This window comes from Apodemus sylvaticus, chromosome 4 (assembly GCF_947179515.1).
Source record: "Apodemus sylvaticus chromosome 4, mApoSyl1.1, whole genome shotgun sequence".
NCBI classification, from domain to species: domain Eukaryota; kingdom Metazoa; phylum Chordata; class Mammalia; order Rodentia; family Muridae; genus Apodemus; species Apodemus sylvaticus.
The window spans coordinates 156,791,546-156,806,408 of record NC_067475.1 but is presented as its reverse complement, the minus strand read 5'-3'; the positions used below and the strand labels follow the sequence as shown (position 1 = coordinate 156,806,408).

The following is a 14,863-nucleotide window of genomic DNA, read 5'->3' as shown; positions in this document are numbered from 1 at the left end:
TTCCTTAGGGATTAGAATACAAGATAATTGTGTTATATTATAGTAACAACAAAACTTTCTACAATTTATCTTCTTCCAAAAATTTTGTAAAAACCTTAAAATTAATGATGAGGTTAATTAAGCAAACAAAATTTCAATGAGTCCTTTCATTTAGATTTTGGGATTGTTTTACTAGATATTTTGGTCAAGTTTATCATAAAAAGAGCAACAAACAGAGTAAGCGGATCTAGAAACCTTCAATATTTATCCAATAAAACCAAACTTGCCAAGTCTGGGATGAAAAAGTCATGTTTTCTGAAGACAATTGTTAAAAAGAAGCCAAGTGGCAATGGAGACATGACTCAGCAGTTTAGAGAACTCATTCCTCTTGCAGAGAATCCAGGTTCAATTCCCAGTAGGGAAATGATGTCTCCCAACTACCTGTAACATCAGTGCCATGGTATCCAAAACCGTTGTCTGGTCTCTATAGGTACATAAGTGCAAGGAATCTCTATGCTGCAAATATATACATGCAGACAAAACAATCACAATGAAGTTGAAGCAATAAGCTGAGTATTTTCTGTTGTGAAACTAAAAAGCATGACTTTAGCACATCTAAAGCATTATCACAGGCTCCAGGAAATGAAAGCATAAACTCACTTAAAACTTTCTGTTAGTAAGAGAGCACCAGCCAAGGATGCTTCTTGCATAGAAACACTGAGACAATTATCTCCATAATTTTTTTTTTTTGCTTCAGCTTTCAAGCACTGAAAAACCTTGGATGCTATGATATTTTGAATAAAAATATTTCCATAGCCTCATTTATTTGAAGCTTTGTTATCAGGAATTGAAACTATTAGAGTGGGATTAGAATGTATGGCATTTTTGGAGTAGCTATGATATTGTTGGAGGAAGTAAGTCACTGAATATGGAATTTGAGGTTTTCAAAAGCCCATTCCAAGCCCAGAACTTCTCTTTGCTTCCTGGCCCAGTTTTAGAACTCTCAGCTACTTCTCTAGCACCATCTCTGCCTATGTGCTGCCATGCTCCCCACAATGAAGATAGCAAACTAAACCTCTGAAACTTTAAGAAAGCCCAATTAAATACTTCCATCTGTAACAGTTGCATGGTCATAGTGTTGCTTCATAGCCATAGAACACTGACTAACAGAGAATTTGGTACTGGGAGTGGAGTATTGATGTGATAGGCCTTTCTATGCTTTTACCTGAAGAAATTGGAAAGATATTGAGACTTTGGACTGGAAAAACAATTGAATACTTAAACTGAGCTTAATGGCTTACCATAGTAGGCACATGGAAGAGACTAGTGGTGAGGGTAATGTGGAATATGAGGTCTGAGCTCGAGAGATTTCAGAGAAGAATATTAGACCTTTTCTGTAATATGTTAGCAAAAGAATGTGGCTACTTTCTACTCTCATCCAAAAAAAAAAAATCTGTTTAAGGCTAAATTGAAGAGTTTGGATTAATGGCCTTTGCAGAGGAGACTTCAAGACAGCCTGATATTGACTCTGTTGTATGGTTTTTTTCTGGTCACTTTTAAGTAAATATATGGTGAAAATGAGCAAGAAAAAATACAAAATGCACAGTTTGAGGGGGAAAGGAGTATTGGAAAATATAATGAGGTTTAGTCCTGTGTTCAGAGAGATAAAAAGCTCAAAGAGAAACCCGATTACAAATCAAAAAATTGGAGTGATGACTTCAGGGAAAGACCTCACCAAGGTAAGGTTTCCAACTTGTGACAAAAAATAATTAAAGAAAAAATTAAGCATTGAAAAGAACCATCAACAACTGAGGGATTATGCAGATGAAACTGAACAAGAGGGCCATGTTCTCGCCTCAGTATCAGAAGAATTTGGCAGCTTTAGAGTCTAGAATACAAGAAAGGAGTTGTGGAATTGCACTCTATAGCTACTGTAAGCTGCTGAGATCAGGTGTGGGTCTGGTCTGTCCCCATACAGAGACCCAGAAAAGCCATTGTGAGAAGCTGAGAAGGTGAATCCTAGATTGTTTTGAAGATCTGAGGATGTTGGAGATGCCAGAGTCTTAGGACACCTGCTAAGAAAATTTGCAGACTACACATGGAACCATCCTAAGAGAGAGGGTCTTTTCCAATCAACAAGGGTGAATGACATTGGAGATCAAAACTGGAAAACTATGCGGACTTTTAAAAGTGCACAGAATGTAGTGTTTCCATTACTATGTGGTGACAAGCACAGGGGCAAAGGTAGTGTGCTGAAATAAGAATACCCACTGTAAGTTCATGTAAGTGAGTGCTTCCTCACCAATGAGTGGCAGTGCTTGAGAGTTATTTGAAGGTGTGGCCTTCTTGGAAGAAATTTATCTCTGGGGGTAGATATTGAGGTTTCAAAAAGCTTACGCCAAACCCAGAGTATGTTTCTTCCTGGGCCCTAACACTCCAGATTCAGAACCTCAACTACTTCTCTAGCACCATGTCTGTCTGCATGCTTCTTGCTCCCTCCCATAATGATAATGACCTAAACCTGTAAAACTGTGAGCAAGTCCCAATCAAATGCTTTTCTTTATAAGAGTTGCATGGTTATGGTGTCTCTTCACAGCAACAGGACACCAACTAAGACAGATTCATTGATCTAAGTTTGCTAAGTAATGGCTTAAGTTTGTGGCAAATAATGTCATTAGGATATTTTTATTTTATTATATTTTTAATAATCATTTATTTATTTACATTTAAAATGCTATCTCGCTTCCTGGTTTCCACTCCACAAACCTCCACCCCTCCCCCTCTTTTTTGCCTCTAAGAAGGTGCTCCCCCACCCACCCACTCCTGTCTTACTCCTTCCTCTTGCATGCCCCTTCTCTGAGGCATCAAGTCTCCACAGGATCAAGTGCCTACCTTTCCACTGATGCCAGATGAGACAGTTCTCTGCTACCTGTGTAGCAGGAGCCACAGACTGGCCCATATATTATTTGGATGGGGGTTTAGTTCCTGTGAACTCTGAGGTGTCCAGTTAATGATGGTTTTAAAGGTGCACCACAAGAAGGTTTTAACATACATTTAAAAGGTAAAGACAATGTATGATAGAGATTGATGTCTTTAGCTTTCCTCTGAAAAAAATAACACATGGCAATTCAAATTTGGTATTTGTAACTTGTGATCCATAAGCTATATATGTCCCAAAACTGCTATCAAAATAGGACACCGCATTTGAAGATGACAATGTCATGATGGAGTGTTAAATTTTGACACATTTGTTGTAAATAAAGTTTGCAGAGTAAGAGACTCAAGGATTTCATGTTTCAGAATATGAAATACCCATTAAGGAATGTTTCAGTTGACAGAAACATTTTAAGCAAGGGAAACCATATGGGCTACAAATGACATAAAAAAAAGTTTCTGTTCAAGTTCTCTGGAGCTATGTTTATAGTACAACATACTAGAATGCTACCATATAGTTACAGGTCTTAACATTGAATTGATATATTACAGACATACTTCTGCTTTATCCTTTTTTCTGCTTTCATTCCTCTATTTTCTGATTTAAAATGTTTATTCTGGACCATTTGTACATAAATGTAACTTGTTTTTTGTTTTTTATTTTTTATTTTAAAGATAATTACTAGGTTTAAGTGTAATGAATAAAGGTAATTTAACCTTCGATCAATGTTACCACTCTTCTTAAGATCATGGAGACACTTGGAGATGAACTTAGAACATTTTCCACTTGAAGATATACATGGCTTTGGGGAAACTACAGTGGAATATTTTTATTTGGGGGGGGGGGGTTGTAAGAACTGGACTAATTATGATTAATGTTGATTCTCCACTTGGTTACATTAAGAAGCACTCAGAAGAATAATAAAAGGTGCTTCAAGAAAGAATTAACTGGAGAATTAAGAGCCACCCAAAATGTGGCAAAGCATCTGATAGACTGGAATTCTAGGCATAATGAGTGGAGATAAAGGGAAACAAAACAAAGCAAACAACAAAAACAGAACAAAACAAAAACCCTGCTAGCATTAGCTTTCTCTCCCTCTCTGCTCCTCTCCCTTCTTTCCCCTTCTTTCCTCTTAGTTTGACTATGATCTTCTCGGCTGTTTTGTCTCCTTGGTTCTTTCTTTCTTCCTGTAATAAGAAAGTAGATGGCTTGTTATTTATTTTATTACAATCTATAGTTGAGAGACTTTAAATAGTCATTGGATGTCTTAGAGCCTAAAATTTTGAAATCTGAATGTATTTAAAGACAGTGAGACAAATGAAATGTCTGTCTTCAGACACACCAGAAGAGGGAATATGATCCCATTACAGATGTTTGTGAGGCACCATGTGGTTGCTGGAAATTGAATTCAGGATCTCTGGAAGATCAGTAAGTGCTCATAACTACTGAGCCATTTCTCCAGCCCAATATTGATTTTAAAATGATATTATAATGTAGATAAATAAAGGTACAGCTTTTTTTTTATTATTCGATATAATTTATTTACATTTCAAATGATTTACCCTTTTCTAGCCCCCCCACTCCCCGAAAGTCCTGCAAGCCCCCTTCTCTTCCCCTGTCCTCCCACCCACCCCTTCCCACTTCCCCGTTCTGGTTTTGCTGAATACTGTTTCACTGAGTCTTTCCAGAACCAGGGGCCACTCCTCCTTTCTTCTTGTACCTCATTTGATGTGTGGATAATGTTTTGGGTATTCCAGTTTTCTAGGTTAATATCCACTTATTAGTGAGTGCATACCATGATTCACCTTTTGAGTCTGGGTTACCTCACTTAGTATGATATTCTGTAGCTCCATCCATTTGCCTAAGAATTTCATGAATTCATTGTTTCTAATGGCTGAATAGTACTCCATTGTGTAGATATACCACATTTTTTGCATCCACTCTTCTGTTGAGGGATACCTGGGTTCTTTCCAGCATCTGGCAATTACAAATAGGGCTGCTATGAACATAGTAGAACATGTATCCTTATTACATGGTGGGGAGTCTTCTGGGTATATGCCCAGGAGTGGTATAGCAGGATCTTCTGGAAGTAAGGTGCCCAGTTTTCGGAGGAACCGCCAGACTGATTTCCAGAGTGGTTGTACCAATTTGCAACCCCACCAGCAGTGGAGGAGTGTTCCTCTTTCTCCACACCCTCTCCAACACCTGCTGTCTCCTGAATTTTTAATCTTAGCCATTCTGACTGGTGTAAGATGAAATCTTAGGGTTGTTTTGATTTGCATTTCCCTAATGACTAATGAAGTTGAGCATTTTTTAAGATCCTTCTCCGCCATCCGAAGTTCTTCAGGTGAGAATTCTTTGTTTAACTCTGTACCCCATTTTTTAATAGGGTTGTTTGGTTTTCTGGAGTCTAACTTCTTGAGTTCTTTATATATATTGGATATTAGCCCTCTATCTGATGTAGGATTGGTGAAGATCTTTTCCCAATTTGTTGGTTGCCGATTTGTCCTCTTGATGGTGTCCTTTGCCTTACAGAAACTTTGTAATTTTATGAGGTCCCATTTGTCAATTCTTGCTCTTAGAGCATACGCTATTGGTGTTCTGTTCAGAAACTTTCTCCCTGTACCGATGTCCTCAAGGGTCTTCCCCAGTTTTTTTTCTATTAGCTTCAGAGTGTCTGGCTTTATGTGGAGGTCCTTGATCCATTTGGATTTGAGCTTAGTACAAGGAGACAAGGATGGATCAATTCGCATTCTTCTGCATGCTGACCTCCAGTTGAACCAGCACCATTTGTTGAAAAGGCTATCTTTTTTCCATTGGATGTTTTCAGCCTCTTTGTCGAGGATCAAGTGGCCATAGGTGTGTGGGTTCATTTCTGGATCTTCAATCCTGTTCCATTGATCCTCCTGCCTGTCACTGTACCAATACCATGCAGTTTTTAACACTATTGCTCTGTAGTATTGCTTGAGGTCAGGGATACTGATTCCCCCAGATTTCCTTTTGTTGCTGAGAATAGTTTTAGCTATCCTGGGTTTTTTGTTGTTCCAGATGAATTTGATAATTGCTCTTTCTAACTCTGTGAAGAATTGAGTTGGGATTTTGATGGGTATTGCATTGAATCTGTATAGTGCTTTAGGCAAAATGGCCATTTTAACTATATTGATTCTGCCGATCCATGAGCATGGGAGGTTTTCTCATTTTTTGAGGTCTTCTTCCATTTCCTTCTTCAGATTCTTGAAGTTCTTGTCATACAGATCTTTCACATGTTTGGTAAGAGTCACCCCAAGATACTTTATACTGTTTGTGGCTATTGTGAAGGGGGTCATTTCCCTAATTTCTTTCTCAGCCTGCTTATCCTTTGAGTATAGGAAGGCCACTGATTTGCTTGAGTTGACTTTATAACCTGCCACTTTGCTGAAGTTGTTTATCAGCTGTAGGAGCTCTCTAGTGGAGTTCTTTGGGTCACTTAGGTAGACGATCATGTCGTCTGCAAATAATGATAGTTTGGCTTCTTCCTTTCCAATTTGTATCCCTTTGACCTCCTTATGTTGTCGAATTGCCCGAGCTAGTACCTCAAGTACAATATTGAAAAGATAAGGAGAAAGGGGGCAGCCTTGTCTGGTCCCTGATTTCAGTGGGATTGCTTCAAGTTTCTCTCCATTTAGTTTGATGCTGGCTACCGGTTTGCTGTATATTGCTTTTACTATGTTTAGGTATGGGCCTTGAATTCCTGTTCTCTCCAAGACTTTAAGCATGAAGGGATGCTGAATTTTGTCAAATGCTTTTTCAGCATCCAATGAAATGACCATGTGGTTTTGTTCTTTGAGTTTGTTTATGTAGTGGATTGTATTGATGGATTTCCGTATATTGAACCAACCCTGCATTCCCGGGATAAAGCCTACTTGATCATGGTGGATGATCGTTTTGATGTGTTCTTGGATTCGGGTGGCAAGAATTTTATTGAGTATTTTTGCATCGATGTTCATAAGGGAAATTGGTCTGAAGTTCTCTTTCTTTGTTGGATCTTTGTGTGGCTTTGGTATCAGCGTAATTGTGGCTTCGTAGAAGGAATTGGGTAGTGTTCCTTCTGTTTCTATTTTGTGGAATAGTTTGAAGAGTATTGGTGTTAACTCTTCTTTGAAGGTCTGGTAGAATTCTGCACTGAAGCCATCTGGTCCTGTGCTTTTTTTGGTTGGAAGACTTTCTATGACTCCTTCTATTTCTTTAGGCATTATGGGACTGTTTAGATGGTCTAGTTGGTCCTGATTTAATTTTGGTATTTGGTATCTGTCAAGGAAATTGTCCATTTCCTCCAGATTCTCCAGTTGTGTTGAGTATAGGCTCTTGTAGTAGGATCTGATGATTTTTTGGATTTCCTCAGTTTCCGTTGTTATATCTCCCTTTTCATTTCTAAGTTTGTTAATTTGGATACTTTCTCTGTGCCCTTTGGTCATTCTGGCTAAGGGTTTATCTATCTTGTTGATTTTCTCAAAGAACCAGCTCCTGGTATTGTTGATTTTTTGTATGGTTCTCTTTGTTTCTACTTGATTGATTTCGGCCCTGAGTTTGATGATTTCCTGTCTTCTACTCCTCCTGGGCGAAATAGCTTCTTTTTGTTCCAGGGCTTTCAGGTGTGTCATTAAGCTGGTAATGTATGCTCTCTCCATTTTCTTTTTGGAGGCACTCAGGGCTATGAGTTTTCCTCTTAACACTGCTTTCATTGTGTCCCATAGGTTTGGGTATGTTGTGTTTTCATTTTCATTGTGTTCTAAAAAGTCTTTAATTTCTTTCTTTATTTCTTCCTTGACCAAGGTATCATTGAGTAGAGTATTGTTCAGTTACCACGTGTATGTGGGCTTTCTGTTGTTTCTGTTGCTATTGAAGACCACTTTTACTCCATAGTGATCAGATAGGAGGCATGGGATTAGTTCGATCTTCTTATATTTGTTGAGGTCTGTCTTGTGACCAATTATATGGTCGATTTTGGAGAAGGTACCATGAGGTGCTGAGAAAAAGGTATATTCTTTTGTTTTAGGATAGAATGTTCTATATATATCTGATAAATCTAATTGGTCCAAAGCTTCAATTAGTTTCATTGTGTCCCTGTTTAGTTTCTGTTTTCCTGATCGGTCCATTGAGGAAAGTGCAGTGTTGAAGTCACCCACAATTATTGTGTTAGGTGCAATGTGTGCTTTTAGTTTTAATAAAGTTTCTTTTACGAAAGAGGGTGCCCTTGCATTTGGGGCATAGATGTTCAGGATTGACAGTTCTTCTTTTTGTATTTTTCCTTTGACCAGCAAGAAGTGTCCCTCAGGGTCTCTTTTGATGACTTTGGGTTGAAAGTCAATTTTATCTGATATTAAAATGGCTACTCCAGCTTGTTTCCTGAGACCATTTGCTTGTAAAATTGTCTTCCAGCCTTTTACTCTAAGGTAGTGTTTGTCTTTGACCCTGAGGTGTGTTTCCTGTAAGCAGCAAAATGTAGGGTCCTGTTTACGTATCCATTCAGTTAGTCTGTGTCTTTTTATTGGGGCATTAAGTCCATTGATGTTAAGAGATATTAAGGAATAGTGATTGTTACTTCCTATCATTTTTGACGTTATTTTTTAAATTTTAATGCTTAACTTCTTTTGGGTTTGATGAAAGGTTACTATCTTGCTTTTTCCAGGGTGAAGTTTCCCTCCTTGTATTGGTGTTGTCCTCCTATTATCCTTTTTAGGGCCGGGTTTGTGGATAGATATTGGGTAAACTTGGTTTTGTCATGAAATATCTTAGTTTCTCCATCTATGGTGATTGAGAGTTTTGCTGGATATAGTAGTTTTGGTTGGCATTTGTGTTCTCTTAGAGTCTGCATGAGATCTGCCCAGGACCTTCTAGCCTTCATAGTCTCAGGTGAAAAGTCTGCTGTGATTCTGATAGGTCTTCCTTTATATGTTACTTGGCCTTTTTCTCTTACTGCCTTTAGTATTCTTTCTTTGTTTAGAACATTTGGTGTTTTGATTATTATGTGACGGGAAGTATTTCTGTTCTGGTCCAGTCTGTTTGGAGTTCTGTAGGCTTCTTGTATATTCATGGGCATCTCTCTCTTTAGGTTAGGGAAGTTTTCTTCCATAATTTTATTGAAGATATTTGCTGGCCCTTTAAGTTGTAAATCTTCACTCTCATCTATGCCTATAATCCTTAGGTTTGGTCTTCTCATTGTGTCCTGGATTTCCTGGATATTTTGGGTTACAAGCTTTTTGCATTTTGCATTTTCTTTAACTGTTGAGTCCATGGTTTCTATGGAATCCTCAGCATCTGAGATTCTTTCTTCTATCTCTTGTATTCTGTTGTTGATATTTGTATCTCTGTCCCCTGATTTCTTCCCAAGGCTTTCTATCTCCAAAGTTGTCTCCCTTTGAGTTTTCTTAGTTGTTTCTACTTCTGATTTTAGATCCTGGATGGTTTTGCTTAGCTCCTTCACTTGCATGTTTGTGTTTTCCTGTAATTCTTTAAGAGATTTTTGTGTTTCCTCTTTCTTGAGCTCAGCCTGTTGACCAAAGTTCTCCTGTATTTCTTTAAGAGATTTTTGTGTTTCGTCTTTCATGACCTCAGCCTGTTGAGCAAAGTTCTCCTGTATTTCTTTAAGTGTTTTTTGCATTTCCTCCTTGTTGGCTTTTGTATTCTCCTGGATTTCTTTCAATGATTTTTGTGTTTCCCTTGCAAGGGCTTCTAACTTTTGATCCATTTTCTCCTGAATTTCTTTATGTATGACCTTCATGTGTTCCTGTACCAGCATCATGACCAGTGATTTTAAATCCAAATCTTGTTTTACTGGTGTGATGGGGTATCCAGGACATGTTGGTAGAGGAGAATTGGGTTCAGATGTTGCCATATTGCCTTGATTTCTGTTAGTGACGTTCCTGCGTTTGCCTTTTGCCATCTAGATCTCACTGGTGTTAGTTTATCTTGTCAGTGCTGGACTCACCAGTGCAAGCTGCCCCTTCCCAGTTGGCCTCTGGTGCACAGCTTACCTCCTGCACTGCTTGTAGACAGTGTGCTGCTGCCCAGGCTGTTCCGATCCCAAAGCAGGCATTCACTGGAGTACACTGACTTCTCCCAGCTGGCCGCCCGGAAGCCCAGCTAGCCACTTGCAGGACTTGGAGATGTAATGCTGCCGCCCAGACTGATCTGGATCCGGAAGCGGAGAGTGTAGAGCTAAGGGCTTCTGCCTGAGGCCTTGCCCCAGATTGTGTCTGTGGAGCAGATGGAGCCCGTGTGCACTCCCAGGGAGTGCCGACGGTGTATGCTACTGTGACCTCCCCTGTGTTCCGCTCACTCCGCTGGGCAGCCGATCCGCCAACCGGGCTGTCTCACACAAGGTTAGCCTGGCCACCCAGTCCCTGAGTCCAGGCAAAAGCCTGGGAGGCCAAGGTCCGAGCAAAGTTCCCCTAGGGCTATGACTGTTAATTGGGTTTGCCAGGTGACTAGGATGGCGGGCGTGCGCGCCCGCGCTCCCTGAAAGCGCCGGGAGAGTCTGCTTTGCTAACAATCACCTGGGCGGGTTGACTCACAGATGGCCCACCAAGCCGCCCAGTTCTTGGGGTCAGTCCTGTGCCTTTTGGGGCCTGGACCCCCGCTTTGTTAGCCTTAGGCTATGACTGTTACAGGTCTGCCCGCCTGAGCTCTCTGTCGTCCTGCAGGCAAAATGGTGGCGGCGCGCTCGCAGGCCTGGGCAAAAAACCTCCTGGCTGGGTTGGCACCCCGATGGCCCCCCGACCCGCCCAGGGCCTGGGTGCAGGCCAACGCCCGTCGGGCTCAGACCACCGCGGTGTTGGCCTCGGATTATGTTTGTGTACCTCAGTCTGTCCGATTCCTGGAGTACGGAACCAAGATGGATGCTCCTCTCCTGACTGGTGGGAGGCCGAGTTCTGAAGTGGCCTCAGTGCAGGAAAGGCGCCGCACAACTGCAGCTGCTTGCTGCCCGGCTGGTCAGCGAAGGTCAGTGGTCGTGGGCGCAGGGTCTAACTGGTCCCTGTGACGCCTTGGTTCCACTGCTGATGGCCCTTCAGCTGGAGCAGCCACTGCTGCCGCCGCCGCCGCCGCCTACTTTTTTTGGTACAGCTTTATTTTAATAGTGATATGTTTCTGTCAAGGTGACAGGGGTCAATTGTGCTAGAAAGGATTTCTTTTGATTTGGTTTGGCTTAGTTTGGCTTGGTTTGGTTTGGTTTGGGTTGGGTTGGTTTCCGTTGGTTTGGGTTGGGTTGGGATGGGTTGGTTTGGGTTGGTTTGGTTTGATTTTTCAACTGATACAAGTTAGCATAATCCAGAAAGTGGTAACATTGTAGAGAAAATGCTGCATAAATGTGGTCTGTAGATAAGACTGTAGGGACATTTTCTCAATTTACAATTGAAGTGGGTGTTCCCCTCCTATTGGGGAAAACATCACCCCTGGGCAAGTTACAAAAGAAAACACATTGAACAGACTGTGGAGAACAAAATATTAATTAACATTTATCCATCTGCTTTAGTTTCTGCCTCCAGGTTTCAGCCTTGAGTGCCTGTCTCAGCTCCCCTCTGTGATGGACTATATACTTTAAAGTCCACAAACCCAACTCCCTCAAAGTCGGTTTTGACCAGTGTTTTTTTTTTTTCATAGCAATGAAAAGTAAACTAGGACTCTGTGCTTGCTCAGTGCATAGCTTGCTGAGGGAAACTTACCAAATGAATTCATGAATTGCATCTCAGAATACACGGTACTATAATGGTCTTAGATCTAAAAATTAAGGAACCATTACAATTGATGGCTAGTGTCAGGAGCCATAATGGAGCAAGCTATATACTAGCTGGTCATCATCCTGAAATAGCCTGCTTCGAATTATTATATAATCTGAGATAGGTGAGCAGTTATTAAGCAAGGCTGTAATGAACTCATTTGCTATTAATATGCTTTTCCTATTATCAAATATATAATACTCAATAAGTAATAGCACACCCTCTTGGAGCAGATCTCTGCAAATTCATGAAGATGTACTGTTTTATAGTGATGCTATGTAGACAAATAGATGACTTAAGTTTTAATGATGGTCCTATAAGAAATCCTAAAATTATATCAGTAATTATTAAGCTTTTATAGTGAGACGGCTATTAGGTCATTTTCTGATAGTCAAAACTAAGATGAGAAATCTGCCAGGGCTGAGGACAAAGAAAAGAATCAGAACTGAAGGACTGAGGTGACAGGATCTGAGGTGAGAAGAACTGAAATGAGAGAAGAACTGAACTAAGAAATTTTTAGTCAGAACAACTTTTAGGCAGAACTAAATGCAAGAACTTGTGTATAGGCATAGGTTTCAGAGAAAAGGCATTGAGAATAAAAGCATTGACTTCAGAGCAGGATGAGAGAACAAGATTAGAAGGAGAATGAAAAGTGGAATAACTTAGAAACTATAGGTAACATAAAAAACCTAAGAGAGCAATGTGCAGAATGCAAAGGGAAAGATGAAAAAAGAAAAACACTGCAGAGAGCAGAGGGAGCAGGCAGGCTTCTCCCTATGATGGGACAGAACAGGTCCCAAGATAAAGACAAGAGAGGCTTAGTCTTATTAAAAGGAACAAAGGTTTGTTTTTTTTTCCTTACAAACATGGATTTAATTCATTTAGCATTAAAAGGGTAGAAGCTTTTCTTTCTCTATGCAATAAATATAGGAGCTCATTTGTCATCCAGAATGAGTGAGTTCTTTCTGCACAGATGCTTGGTCCCTTGCTCCATATGCATATGTGAGTATGGATGTGTATGTAAGTATGTAATTGTGAGAATGCATGCAATCTGGGTTCAACTTTGCCAGGAGCCAAACTGACCTTATTTTATGTTTAGAGTTCATTTTAAAGATAGGCTTAGGTTTTGACTTATACTCAGCTACAGACCTTGGAGAGATTGGGTGATCACTGGTCACTGTGCCCTCCCAGAAGAAGAAAAAAATCTTATAGCTGCCAGAGATTCACCTTGGCAGAATGTCCAGGCTATGTGGAAAATCCCACTTGCCTTACTTCTTCCACACCTGTATAAGTTTCCCTGAGAAAATATAGTTTTGGGGGCCTTGAACAAAGTTGGTCTTGGCCTCATTCTTCATGTTTCCTGTGCTATTTCTCTGCCCTTCTCTCCTAGGGTCCCCTAGTCCCCTAGTGGGGGTCAAAACCCCCCACAGTCCAGGGCAACTGGTGCCCGATATGGGGCACCTTCCTGAGTAAGGATCACAGAGAATGTCCTCTTAAAGGAGCGGCCACTCATCTTTTGGAACCACTGACTCATCAGGTCATGGTTGATTCCCACAGAAGCGCTTGTCTGTGGGAGATCCAGGGTAATTGGTCACCACAGAAGGAAACGCTTGTCTGTGGGAGATCTAGGATATTTGGTCACCACAGAAACACTTGTCTCTGGGAGATCTGGGATAAATGGTCACCACTGAGCTACTTGTTTGTGGGAGATCTGGGATAGTTGGTCACCACAGAAACACCCGTCTGTGGAAGATCTGGGGTAATCCAGGCAACGTATTATGGGGCAGGTATTAGATAAGCATGAGGCTTTTCTTAATGGTCTCAAGGAGGTCCTCAAGACACAAAGAATAATGGTTTAAAAAAATTGTATCCCTGTGCATATCATTAAAATTATGCTTGTATATTTTTAAGAAAATGTTAAATTTTGGATGCCAAAGAAATCCTTGCTTAGTGTATATGATATCCTGTAACTAGGCATACTGATACCTAGGTGAAATGAAGGAATTTGCTTATTGACATATGCCATGATTCTGATTTAATATTGGGCAAGAAGGCATGTCTATGATTTTTTCCACAGAGTGTTGCAGAAGCATGCTAGCTGCCAGAGTAGTTGGTGTGGCATGCTGAAGATATGCTGACTGTGGGCTTGCTGAATGCCCAGACAACGGTAACATAAGAGCTATATTGGGATTATGTTCTTGACTTAGTTTAATTGTCAAGTATCTCAGATTAGATAAATTGCCTTGCTTCAAGCTTTTAGACCTTGTGGGACAGAACATGGAGACTGTTAAACTATGAAAAATTAATCTAAAGAGGAGTTATAATGACTCTCCTCTTTTCTTTAATGTGATCAGCTGACTCAATAATAAACTGTAAACATAAAAAATAAACTGGTCTAGAAACAAATCCAATATTGGAGATTCCAATTATGAAGATGGCTAACAATCATCTTCAGGCAGCTGAGTTAATTTAAAATATAGTTTCCACTTTTCCTGAGAAGTAACAGCTTATCTATTGATACACAAATCTACCTCCCCCATCCCAGAGGCCAGGTTTTGTGTCTTTTAAGTTGCTAATTTGCAACTGAATTAGATACCTCAGGGACATCTGCAGACAAGTTAATCCTGTTCCACCTTCAACTCTTGACTTTGTTTGTTAAGCAGACTGGCTGTCTCCACCCAGACTCACCTGGATAGAAAGTATCTGTTAAAGACACTTGCAGACCCCCTGGCTTCAAAGTGGATCTCCAAAAAGGGAGCCACATAGACCTCAGATCTATGTGTGTTTGCTTATGAGCAAACATGGGCACCAGTGAGAGGTGCGAGGCAAGGCACCACAAGGGGAGGATCATGATTTCTACCTCTGAGTCCACAGGAAGTATGCATAATTGCCTAGGGGTTTACATCAAGAGGCCGTCCTTAAAATAATAAGGGAGCCTATTACCCCTCCTCTGCAAAAGACGTCATATAATATTTAAGAGGAATTACGGTCAATGCTTTCCCTCCCTGGTTAAGGCTCACTGTCTTATGACAGATGTTTATCCTCTTGTTTTCTACCTCCTCATTTTCAAATTAATAAAAAGGGAGGAAATGTACAGAGCCATAACGGAGTGTCATGCCACTTGGTAGGAACTGGACATTGATCAAGGTGAACTTCTCCCAGACTTTGTTGAACAGGGATTCCTGTGCTATAC

General features: G+C 40.5%; 1 pseudogene; it reads left to right on the top strand.

Annotated features, from left to right (window-relative positions):
• Positions 1-1,797: 1,797 nt before the first annotated feature.
• Positions 1,798-14,863, top strand: part of LOC127683753 (solute carrier family 7 member 13-like) — a 33,575-nt pseudogene continuing 20,509 nt past the window's right edge.